The sequence below is a fragment of the Lathyrus oleraceus genome, chromosome 7, assembly GCF_024323335.1.
Source record: "Lathyrus oleraceus cultivar Zhongwan6 chromosome 7, CAAS_Psat_ZW6_1.0, whole genome shotgun sequence".
Taxonomy (NCBI): domain Eukaryota; kingdom Viridiplantae; phylum Streptophyta; class Magnoliopsida; order Fabales; family Fabaceae; genus Lathyrus; species Lathyrus oleraceus.
In genome coordinates, this window is record NC_066585.1 from 389506318 (window position 1) to 389517487 (window position 11170).

The window sequence follows — 11170 nt, forward strand, 5'->3', positions numbered from 1 at the left end:
TGAACTCATTCATTAGCTACTAGTTACTAACACATAACTACATCCCTAATACATTGACAATCACTCCATTGATCTAATAACACAAAGAGGACCACCAAACCAGTTCTTACATCAAGTTTCACCACCATGCCAATATTTCAAACTAATTAACAAGTCCATCTAACCAACCTGCGTCATTCCAGTTTAACAAAATTTCAATTTCAGTTAAGCAGTCAATTTTTTAAGTGTTCTACCAATAACTAGGCATTTAATCCCATAACAAACATTAACTAAAACTAACACACTCTAACAATATTTCAAATTTCACATCCATTTCTAACTATAACAAATAGCCTCGCATCTTAACTTCAACTTAGTCAATTAGCTTCATCACAATCACAATAAAACAATTGCCATGTAGTGTATTAATACCATTCAATAGAAAACATTTTGCTCATAGTAAACAAACTAATCACAACATCAGAATCAATTAACTTCATTCACACTTCAACTTCTTTCACTAACTATTTTCAGCTAACATTACACTAACACCCCCTTTCAAACTTAACTGTAACAAACAACTAACAGTAACAATTCAATTTAACATTTCGAACTAACTAACTTCTTCCCTAACTGATTTCAACTTAACTAAAACTAACAGAACATTTAACAGTGTTAACATTTACTAACCAACTTCCTCATTGATTCACTCAACTGTAATTGTTGCCCTAACTATAAACAAACTCTGCCTATAGCCTACCCAAATTGGTCAGAAATCAATCTCTATAAATTCATTCTCACATAATCACAAAGAGACCAATCACAATTCCACCAAAATCACTTAAACTCTCACTCTCTGAGATTCTCTCCTTCTCTGCAACTCTTTCTCTCTACTCCATCACTCTTCTCTCACACACACAACAACAAACACAGAGCAACACCAACCGACCTACAAACTAAGGAGTGAGAAGAAGAAGAAGAAGAAAACATATTTGTGTCAAAAGAAGATTAGAGATTCGAAGGATTACCTGAACTCCCATGGTTTTATTTCTCCAACTTCATTTTCTTTAATTTAAACAAGCTTTGGGGCCAACCTCTGTCAATATGTTTAGATGAATGCTTGGTATTAGTTTTGGATGATCTTTATGTGTGTGTGGTGCATTTTGTATGTTTTGAACTTGCTCTGCACATGAACATGTCTTTGGCCATTGTTTTTATGTTGGAACTATTTCATGTACTGAGGCATAGCAGGCTGGTGTGGCCAAATGGTTGTTATGATGTTATGACATGTTGGTTTATGAAAAGAATGTGTATGTTGCATTGGATTTATGCTATGTGGAAATGGTTTTGCCCTATTATACATTGCTCTCTTTTTGCATTGTTGTAGTATATTGATGATGTATTGCTTTTTGGTTGTGTGCAGGTCTTGGCATGAAGTCGCATATGGCATGCCAAGGTCATACATTGAATATACATGAAGGCCAATGTGAATGAACAAGAAAGTAAGTGTGAAATTAAATGGAGATGTTTGAATGAAGATGGATTGATGATGAATTGTATGCTGAATTTGTATGATGGACGGCATGGTTTAGATTATGCTATGGTTAGGTGGACTATCATGGAATTGTAAGTTATGATATGGATGCAATGTACACGTTGAACTGATGTAGGTTTTCAACTTATGAATATGCCTTAATGGTGTGGGCTTATTTGAGATGCATGAATTTAAGTGCGTTGCATTAGATTTATGATATGTGGCATGACCATGGCATGAATAAAGACATATACATGCATGTAATGTTGATTGGTGTTTGATATTTGTAGGTTTGCGGGTTTTGGTGCATGTTAGGAATGGTTTTGCAACATGGCATGGACAAGACTTTTGTCATACCCCGAAATTTTCCCTGCTTTTTTCCATTTTTTATCTGGCTCATGATCCTCACTTCATATGCATATCCATAATCATTTAGGGCATTCATTTATAGTTGCATTTTTATTTAAAGAAACAAGCATCATTGATTCAAAGGTCCTTGTTATTTATACCTAGTAATGAGCTAGGGTTTTCTCCGAGCATTCAGTCTATGGAATCTTGGTGATACACTTGATTTGGGAGACATTTCTCTTAGACTAAGTCTTATGAGAAACCCTAATCTTTGTTATATGATTTTGGTTATGTGGAATGCATCATGGGACAAAGGAAGTTAAGGACCACTTGCAAGGTTGACTTTGGTCAATATCAGCCATGGGAGGTTGACTTTTATTGACCTTTGTTCTTCTAGGACTATTTGCTCTAAATTTATTCAAGAAGGCAAGAATTAAGATACAAGTTCAATTCAAGTTCAAATATTTGAATCCAAAACTGCAAGGAAAATAATTCATTCTTCAGAACAAGTCACACATGCCATTAAAAGAGCCATTTCCATTACAAAACCTTCAAAGTTCATTAAAAAATCAAAAGTTACAAATTTTATACAAAAAATACTACTTTGACCAAGAGTTGACTTTTGGTCAACTGTTGACTTTTTGGTCAAATAGTTGACCAAAGTCAACTAACTATCCTAAACCATATCCTAATTTCCCTTCGATTACAAGTCATCCCATCTTAGGGATTCTCCAAGCCTCTAAGTCTTCAATGACTTCTTCATGTTCTTTGTGTATTCTATAAATTTCCTCTTGACGCCACACTTTAAACATGCCATAGATGAGCATTGGTCATTCCTACCTTACGCACACCATCCCTGTAAGAATAAAATTCCAACATGTATGCAATATACAACATAATTACAATACACAAATACAATGTCAAGCTAATGTCCAGTTTTAGGTACAATCCATTCACATGACCTATATACAATATGACAAGAAGTACCAAAACCAAATAAACAAGCCAATCCACACTTACAATACATCCATGTAGCAGCTCAAAATCAGTTCATAGCACTCAACACAATTGAACTCCTAAACATCTAAACCGCTAACAGTTAACACCGTAATATAGAACATATTAATTTCATGATAGTTTGATTCTTAACTACCACCATTTCTCAAAAACCTAACTCGGCCATAACTAAGTCCCTAATACATTAACATTTCAACTGTCATATTCCCTAACCATTTCCAACTACCTCCCTAGCATATTAACTGATCTAAATATTATTTTGAATTGAATTCATTCATTAGCTACTAGTTACTAACACATAACTACATCCCTAATACATTACAATCACTCCATTGATCTAATAACACAAAGAGGACCACCAAACCAGTTCTTACGTCAAGTTTCACCACCATGCCAATATTTCAAACTAATTAACAAGTCCATCTAACCAACCTGTGTCATTCCAGTTTAACAAAATTACAATTTCAGTTAAGCAATCAATTTTCTAAGTGATCTACCAATAACTAGACATTTAATCCCATAACAAACATTAACTAAAACTAACACATTCTAACAATATTTCAAATTTCACATCCATTTCTAACTATAACAAATAGCCTCGCACCTTAACTTCAACTTAGTCAATTAGCTTCATCACAATCACAATAAAACAATTGCCATGTAGTGTATTAATACCATTCAATAGAAAACATTTTGCTCATAGTAAACAAACTAATCACAACATCAGAATCAATTAACTTCATTCACACTTCAACTTCTTTCACTAACTATTTTCAGCTAACATTACACTAACACCCCCTTTCAAACTTAACTGTAACCAACAACTAACAGTAACAATTCAATTTAACATTTCGAACTAACTAACTTCTTCCCTAACTGATTTCAACTTAACTAAAACTAACAGAACATTTAACAGTGTTAACATTTACTAACCAACTTCCTCATTGATTCACTCAACTGTAATTGTTGCCCTAGCTATAAACAAACTCTGCCTATAGCCTACCCAAATTGGTCAGAAATCAATCTCTATAAATTCATTCTCACATAATCAAAAAGAGACCAATCACAATTCCACCAAAATCACTTAAACTCTCACTCTCTGAGATTCTCTCCTTCTCTGCAACTCTTTCTCTCTACTCCATCACTCTTCTCTCACACACACAACAACAAACACAGAGCAACACCAACCGACCTAAAAACTAAGGAGTGAGAAGAAGAAGAAGAAAACAAATTTGTGTCAAAAGAAGATTAGAGATTCGAAGGATTACCTGAACTCCCATGGTTTTATTTCGCCAGCTTCATTTTCTTTAATTTAAACAAGCTTTGGGGCCAACCTCTGCCTCGTAGGTAACTTCCTCATTCTTCCTTGATTTGTATTGAGCTTGTTACCACCATGTAGTTTCAGGCAAGATGAATCAAATCCCTGACGTATTAGGCTTTGATTCCTTTTTAGCATCATTTAGGGCCTGTTTGCAACGGTTTTAAAAAACAGTTTTATAATTTTTAAAAATTGAAAAACAAAAAATTTGTTTGATACATTTGTTTTTCAAAACTATTTCTAAAAACACTTTTAAAATTTTGTGTTTTAAAATCTAGAAAACTGAAACTATCAAAATATGTTTTGACTTTCAATTTTCAGTTTTATTTTTTAATTTTCAATTGAGATGAGCTGGAAAAAAAACACAGTTTCACTAATCGCATTATAATAATTACTTGCGATATTTTTAATTGCAATATTTCACTCTCAATCTATTGATAATGAAAATTAAAATTCTCACTATTATTCTCTCTCTAATTAATCCTCATTAAGTGAATGGTATATTTTCATACATTCAGTGAATTTGTATATATATATTCAAACAAACACTCAAATATAGTTTTATACATTAGATGAATTGTATATTTTATCATTAATTATTAAAAATATTTTAATGAACTTAAATGTATATTAGCTGAATTTTTATATTTTTGAAAAATATATCGCAATGATTTTTAAATGTATATTGCTAATTACGAATTATACTATCAAACATATTTTTTCACTTTTTAAATTTTAAAACAGTTTTCAAAAATTGAATTACCAAATTAATTCTTTTTATTTATTTTTCTCAAAAACAAATTTGCAAAATAGATTTGTAAAACAAATTTTAAAAATTAAAATTGAAAAGAGATTCAAACAAGCCCTTAATATTGTATTTCGTTTTTAGAGTTCATAGAATTTTCTGTTTGATTTGGACTGGTGGCTAGGAATTAGGGAAAACAGGTTATAGATTGTGAGAGAGGGAATCAAATCGGTTATATTGATGTATCTTTGGGAGCATTTGGAACTCCACCACCGCCGAAGGCGACTTCTGGTCCAGCGAGCTTTTGGTCTCCGATGAAGTGGATGGAACATGGACGTGAGTGAATGGAAAGCATGGAAATGAGCTTCTTGATTTCTCCCCTCTCTCTTTGCTTCATATTTTGGGCCCAAGGCCACTTTGGCCAATTGAAGTTACTGCATACACCCTTGTTGGCATCCTCACACGCCCCTCCCGAACAATAAACACATTCTTTGGGCTTCTGTTGGGCCCAACACCAATTTCCAGGCCATATGCCTCTTTTGTCCATTGCACCCACTGCCTCTAGTTTTTCTCCTTTTTATTTGTTTTTGTTTTTTTAATATTATTTTGTCACTTTTTTATGCATTTTAATTGATTTTAGCTCATTTTAATTCTTTTGGATACATTTCATTTTAATATAAAAAATATTTAGAAAGATTAATAGTAGTTCTTAGAGATTAGTTAGGCATCAATTGATTTTTATCCACCTCTTGAAAAATAAATAAATAATCATGATGATTCACATTAGATTCTAATTAGCAATAATCATTACTTTTTTAGAATTTATTTTCAATTTATATTTTTTAGAAATTAATACACATGTTAATATTAGATTTATATTATCATTTAATTAGTTAGTTTTAATTTTAGAAATTAGTAGGCATGTTATCTTTTAACTTTTATATTAGTCCTTAATCACAAAATCCACGTGCTTTCATATATTGATCATATCCCTTATAGATTAGTTGATCAAATTCATTTTATCAATTAATCACTTGACATATATCTTTTTCTCCTATCCAGTCAAGTGATCATAAGCCTCTTGATCACTTGATAGGATTAGTTCTTTGTATTGGTACTGCACTGGAGCTTAAGTCAAGTCAAGCTTCATACTCAAGGATGAAAACTCTAGACATCAAGATAATATCACTGCTTCAACCTTCAAGCACAAAAAAAATCATCTTTCATCACTTATATGTGAATTGTGTGCCACGAGCCTTAAGCAGTGGAGAAGGAATGAAAGGGAGTATTCCTATCCTTATTCTGAATGTCTTTGGATACATAACACTTGACCCAGTTGTTCAAAGTATTCACCTCTATTCATAGATTTTAGTTCAATTCAAATCGAATAATTGTCAAGTCTTCTTCTCCACATACAACACTTCACAATCAAGATTTTGAAGACTCTGGACATCAAGACTGGATCACTGCTTCACCCTTCAAGCACAACAAGAGATTCTTCTTTCAACACTTGTCAATATCCACATACAACACTTCCTAGCAAGATTATTACTGACAACGCCAATAACCTAAACAACAAAATAATGAAATAGTTGTGCCAAGAATTCAAGATCGAGCATCATAACTCTTCACCATAACGTCTCAAGATGAACGGCGTCATTGAAGTATCAAACAAAAACATCAAGAAGATTGTCTAGAAAATGGTCAAGACTTATAAAGATTGGAATGAAATGCTTCCCTTTGCACTTCAGGGCTATAGAATTCAATACGTACTTCTACTGGGGCAACTCCATTCTCCCTCGTATATGGCACGGAAGTTGTCTTCCCAATTGAGGTGGAAATTCCATCATTAAGGGTTATCATGGAAATCAAGCTTGATGAAGCTGAATGGATCTAATCCAGATATGATCAGCTGAACCTCATCAAAGAAAAGTGCTTGATGGCTCTCTTCCATGGTCAGATATACTAGAGACATCTCAAGAACGCTTTTGACAAGAAGGTTCACCCTCGAGTATTCCAAGAAGGTGACCTCGTACTCTAGAAATATTCTCCAGTACACTCAGATCTACGAGGCAAGTGGACTCTAAACTATGAAGGATCCTTTGTCAAAAAGAAGGCTTTCTCAGGCGGAGCCCTGATCCTCACCACCACGGATGAAGAGGTGTTTCCATTTCCCGTGAACTTCGAATCAGTTAAAAAATATTATGCCTAAAAAGAAGTGAATAATAGCCCACTAGGTTGATATCCAGAAGGACAACCTAGGCAAAAATGGGTATCCTAGTGGGAAAAAAATGCCCAGGCAAAAAATAGGGATAAAAAAATTTAAGCCCATTAAGTCGAAAACCCGAAAGGCAGACTTAGTAAAAAATGGGTATCCCGATGGACGAAAAAAAGAGAAAAAAATGTCCAGCCAAAAGTTAGGGATAAAGGCATTTGACTGCAACCTTGAGCCCTCTTCATCATAGCCAGACCTTAGACGAAAATAGATTGATCCAATCATCGCTAACCAAAGTAATGTGTAAGACCCCAATTTTGACCCTAAGATCCCTCACGCCATCTCATAAAATTTGCATTGGCATTGGGATCACACCTTGATATCCTCCTCACATAACATTCATTGGGTTTGCCTTGGGAGAGATCTCCAAGCATTTGTGGTTGTATCATACTTTATTTTTCTTTGTTTACTAACCAAAATACCAAAAATATGTTTATGTGTAGCTTTGTTTCTTTTCTAGGTAGTGTGTGTATCCACCCATGCCTCATCAAACTCACAACTAAGATTTGAGACCCTCAATGCAAGGGATCAAGATAGAAAAGGTCCACATTGGTTCAAATCATCATATATGGATCCCCATATTCTTTATTTGTTATTCTGATCAAGAATTCATCAAGAGTTTGAAGTTTGTTTGTCAAGGAAACCCTAATTCATTTGGGTATCTTGTGTGCCTTCCTCAGCAAGTTTCTTTAAAATTTGGTCAAAGATATCAAGGGATACTTATTTTAACTTCATATTAAGCATATATGATTCTACATGAGCCACAAAGAGCAAAGGAACTTCAAGTTTGCAAATTGGTTCAAGGAGGTTGACCAGAAAAGTCAACTAGTCAAATCTAGGGTTCCCTAGACCCATTCTCCTACAATTTTTGTCATATGAAAATGATTCCCACATAAAAGTTACTCTTTATGACATTACAAACAACTTTAATATTGGCATCAAGAGCTAATTTTTCTTGGAAAGTTATTTTTATGGTGAAAGATTACATGTCATTTTGTTTGTGCCCTAGATAAAAGGTCAAATTCCAAGAACCATAACTTGCTCCATTTTTAGGATATGAAGATGATCCATGTTTCATGATTAATTACAATATTTCTTCCTCAAATTTTCTTCTTTGAGAAAGTTCAAACTCCACGTGTAAGAGCATGTTCCATGAGGAAACAGTATAGGTCCATTTTGGTCCTCATCATTAAACAAGCAATTTTCCTCAACTTCTAAACTCCATAACACCATCATGCAAGCTCCAAACGATGTCAAGTTTGTAACCACATTTAAAATTATTGAAATATATACAACTTTGTAGAAGTAACAAAAGCCATTTGAAGCTCATAGCAAAAGTTATTCAAGGTGGAAAAAGGGGTCGTTTGACTTTTAACTTAGAAAATTTTAAAGTATGTTTAATTCTTCCAAATTCAAGATCAGAATTCATCATGATCCGAGCTTCAAATGGAAACAGTTCCAACATCAAAGTTGTACCCCTTAATGGTAGCTTTTCAAAGAGCTCAATATCACTCCATTTGGACAAATATTGAAGGACTTGCGCATGTTTTCTTTGCACGACCCAATTTGGCAACTTTTGAACTCAATTTTCAAACCCCTTTGCATGGCTTCATGTTATGAACTCAACATCAATTTTACATGAATTTGGAGTGGATTACATGATCATTTGGGCCTAAGAACATGCCCATGCATCCTGTAAGACCCCAATTTTGACCTTAAGATCCCTCATGCTATTTCATCATTTGCATTGGCTTTGGGATCACACCTTGCCATCCTCCTTACCCCTCATTCATTGGGTTTTCATTGGGAGAGATCACCAAGCACATTTGATTGTATCATACTTGGTTTTTCATTATTTACTAACCAAAAAACCAAAAATATGTCTATGTATAGCTTTGTTTCTTTTGTAGGTAGTGTGTGCACCCATCAATGCCTCATCAAGCTCACAACTAGGGTTTAAGACCCTCAATGCAAGGAGATCAATCAAGAGATGGTTAAAAATGGTTCTAGACATCATATATGGATCCCCATGATCTTCATTTATCATTTTGATCAAGAATTCATCAAGAGTTTGAAGCTTGTTTGCCTTGGAAGCCCTAATTCATTTGGGTGTCTTGTGTGACTTCCTCAGCATGTCTCTTCAACAATTGATCAAATATTCCAAGGGATAATTCATATTTCATCATATTATACATATATTATCCTCCATGAGTCCAAAATATCAATATAACTTCAAGTTTGCAAGTTGGTTCAAAGAGGTTGACCAGAGAAAGTCAATTGATCAAAACTGGGGTTCCTTAGACCCTATCTCCTACAATATTTGTCATATGAAAATACTTCCAAGAGAAACGTTACTCCTTATTCCATTCCAAACAAATTTCATTTTGAAGTCAAGATCTATTTTTTCTTCAAAAGTCATTTTTTATGGTGAAATATTATAGGTCATTTTGTTTGTGCCCTAGTTAGGAGGTCAACTTCCAAGGACCATAACTTGCTCAATGTTTATGACATGAAGACCATACAAGTTTCATGATAAAATTAAAGATGTCTTATCCAACTTTTATTCTTTGGGAAACTTCAAATTTAACTTGCAAGGGTATGTGCCAAGAGGAAACATTATAGGTCATTTTGGGCCATTACCATGAACAATCACTTTTCCTCAACTTCTAAAATGCATAACTCCTTCATGAAAAGTCAAAATGAGGTAAAATTTATGACTAGATTGAATAGGTTTGAAGGAGCTACAACTGTTATGTAGGAATGTTTTCCGTTTGAATCTCATAGAAAAAGTTATTCAAGGTGGAAGAAGTGAACATTTGACTTTGTACTTAGAAAATTTTCAATTATGTTTGATTTTCTAAACTTCCACCTCAAACTTAATCATGATCCAAACTACAAATGGAAAAGTGTTAAACATGAAAGTTGTTCCCCTTGATCTCACCTTTCCAAAAAGTACAAGATCACCTCATTTGGACCAATATTGAAGGACTTGCACATGGGTTCTTCACAAGGCTTCATTTGGCAAGATTTATGTTCAAAATTAATTTACATTATGCATGGCCATGTGACATCATTTCAGGTTTATTAGCACAAAATATTGGATCATTTGGCATCATGAGTTGGGCCTTGTACACACCCATGCTTCCAGGCAAGCAAGATTTGCTAAATTTTGCAAAAATTGGAAGTGTGTGAAAAGCAACTTGATGCACTATAACTATAAGGCCATTGTGATTAGAAAGGGGATCCCTGCTTTCCCAAGCTTTGAACCATTGCCTCCCTAACCTCCATTAAAGGATAAACTTGAAGATTTCACTTTAAATCGAGTTTCAAATCTCCTTCTGTTTTGAGATTGAAACTCCAAGAACCCAAGCCTTTCTTTGATCCAATTCACATCCTGCAAGCTTCTGGAGTCGAGCCAATGCCAATTGAAAGCAAGATCAAGCCATATTCAAGCTACTCGAAGGTGATTTTTCAGAAACTTTCTGTCTTCGATTCTCTCTCAATTCTTCACCATTCCCTTTGATTTTTGGTTTGCTGAAGTCCTACCAATGTAGGAAACAACATTGAGTTGCTTTGAGGTTAAATCGAAGCAACTCAGATCATAAACCTCAAATTTAAAATCCATGTATCTTTCAATATACTTGGAATTGGAAGAAATGGAGGTCAGATTCGAGCTCCTGAGCATTTTTCCTTTAAAATAGTGTCCTTGTTTTTCATTTTTCATTGAGTTAAGGGTGGACCAGTCCGGTGAGGTCCATCGGAGAAGACGACAGGAGCCCTAGCTCCGGTGATATGCTGGCTTGCATCCTGACCATCTGATCCATTTGAAATGTTTTAATCTCAGTCTTTCCTTGTGATTACCAAGCCTGCTGCGCATTGACTAAGGACCATTGTGGAATGTGCCCACTTGGCCATCAGATCTGCCACCTCAATTAATGATGACCCTTATTTTTT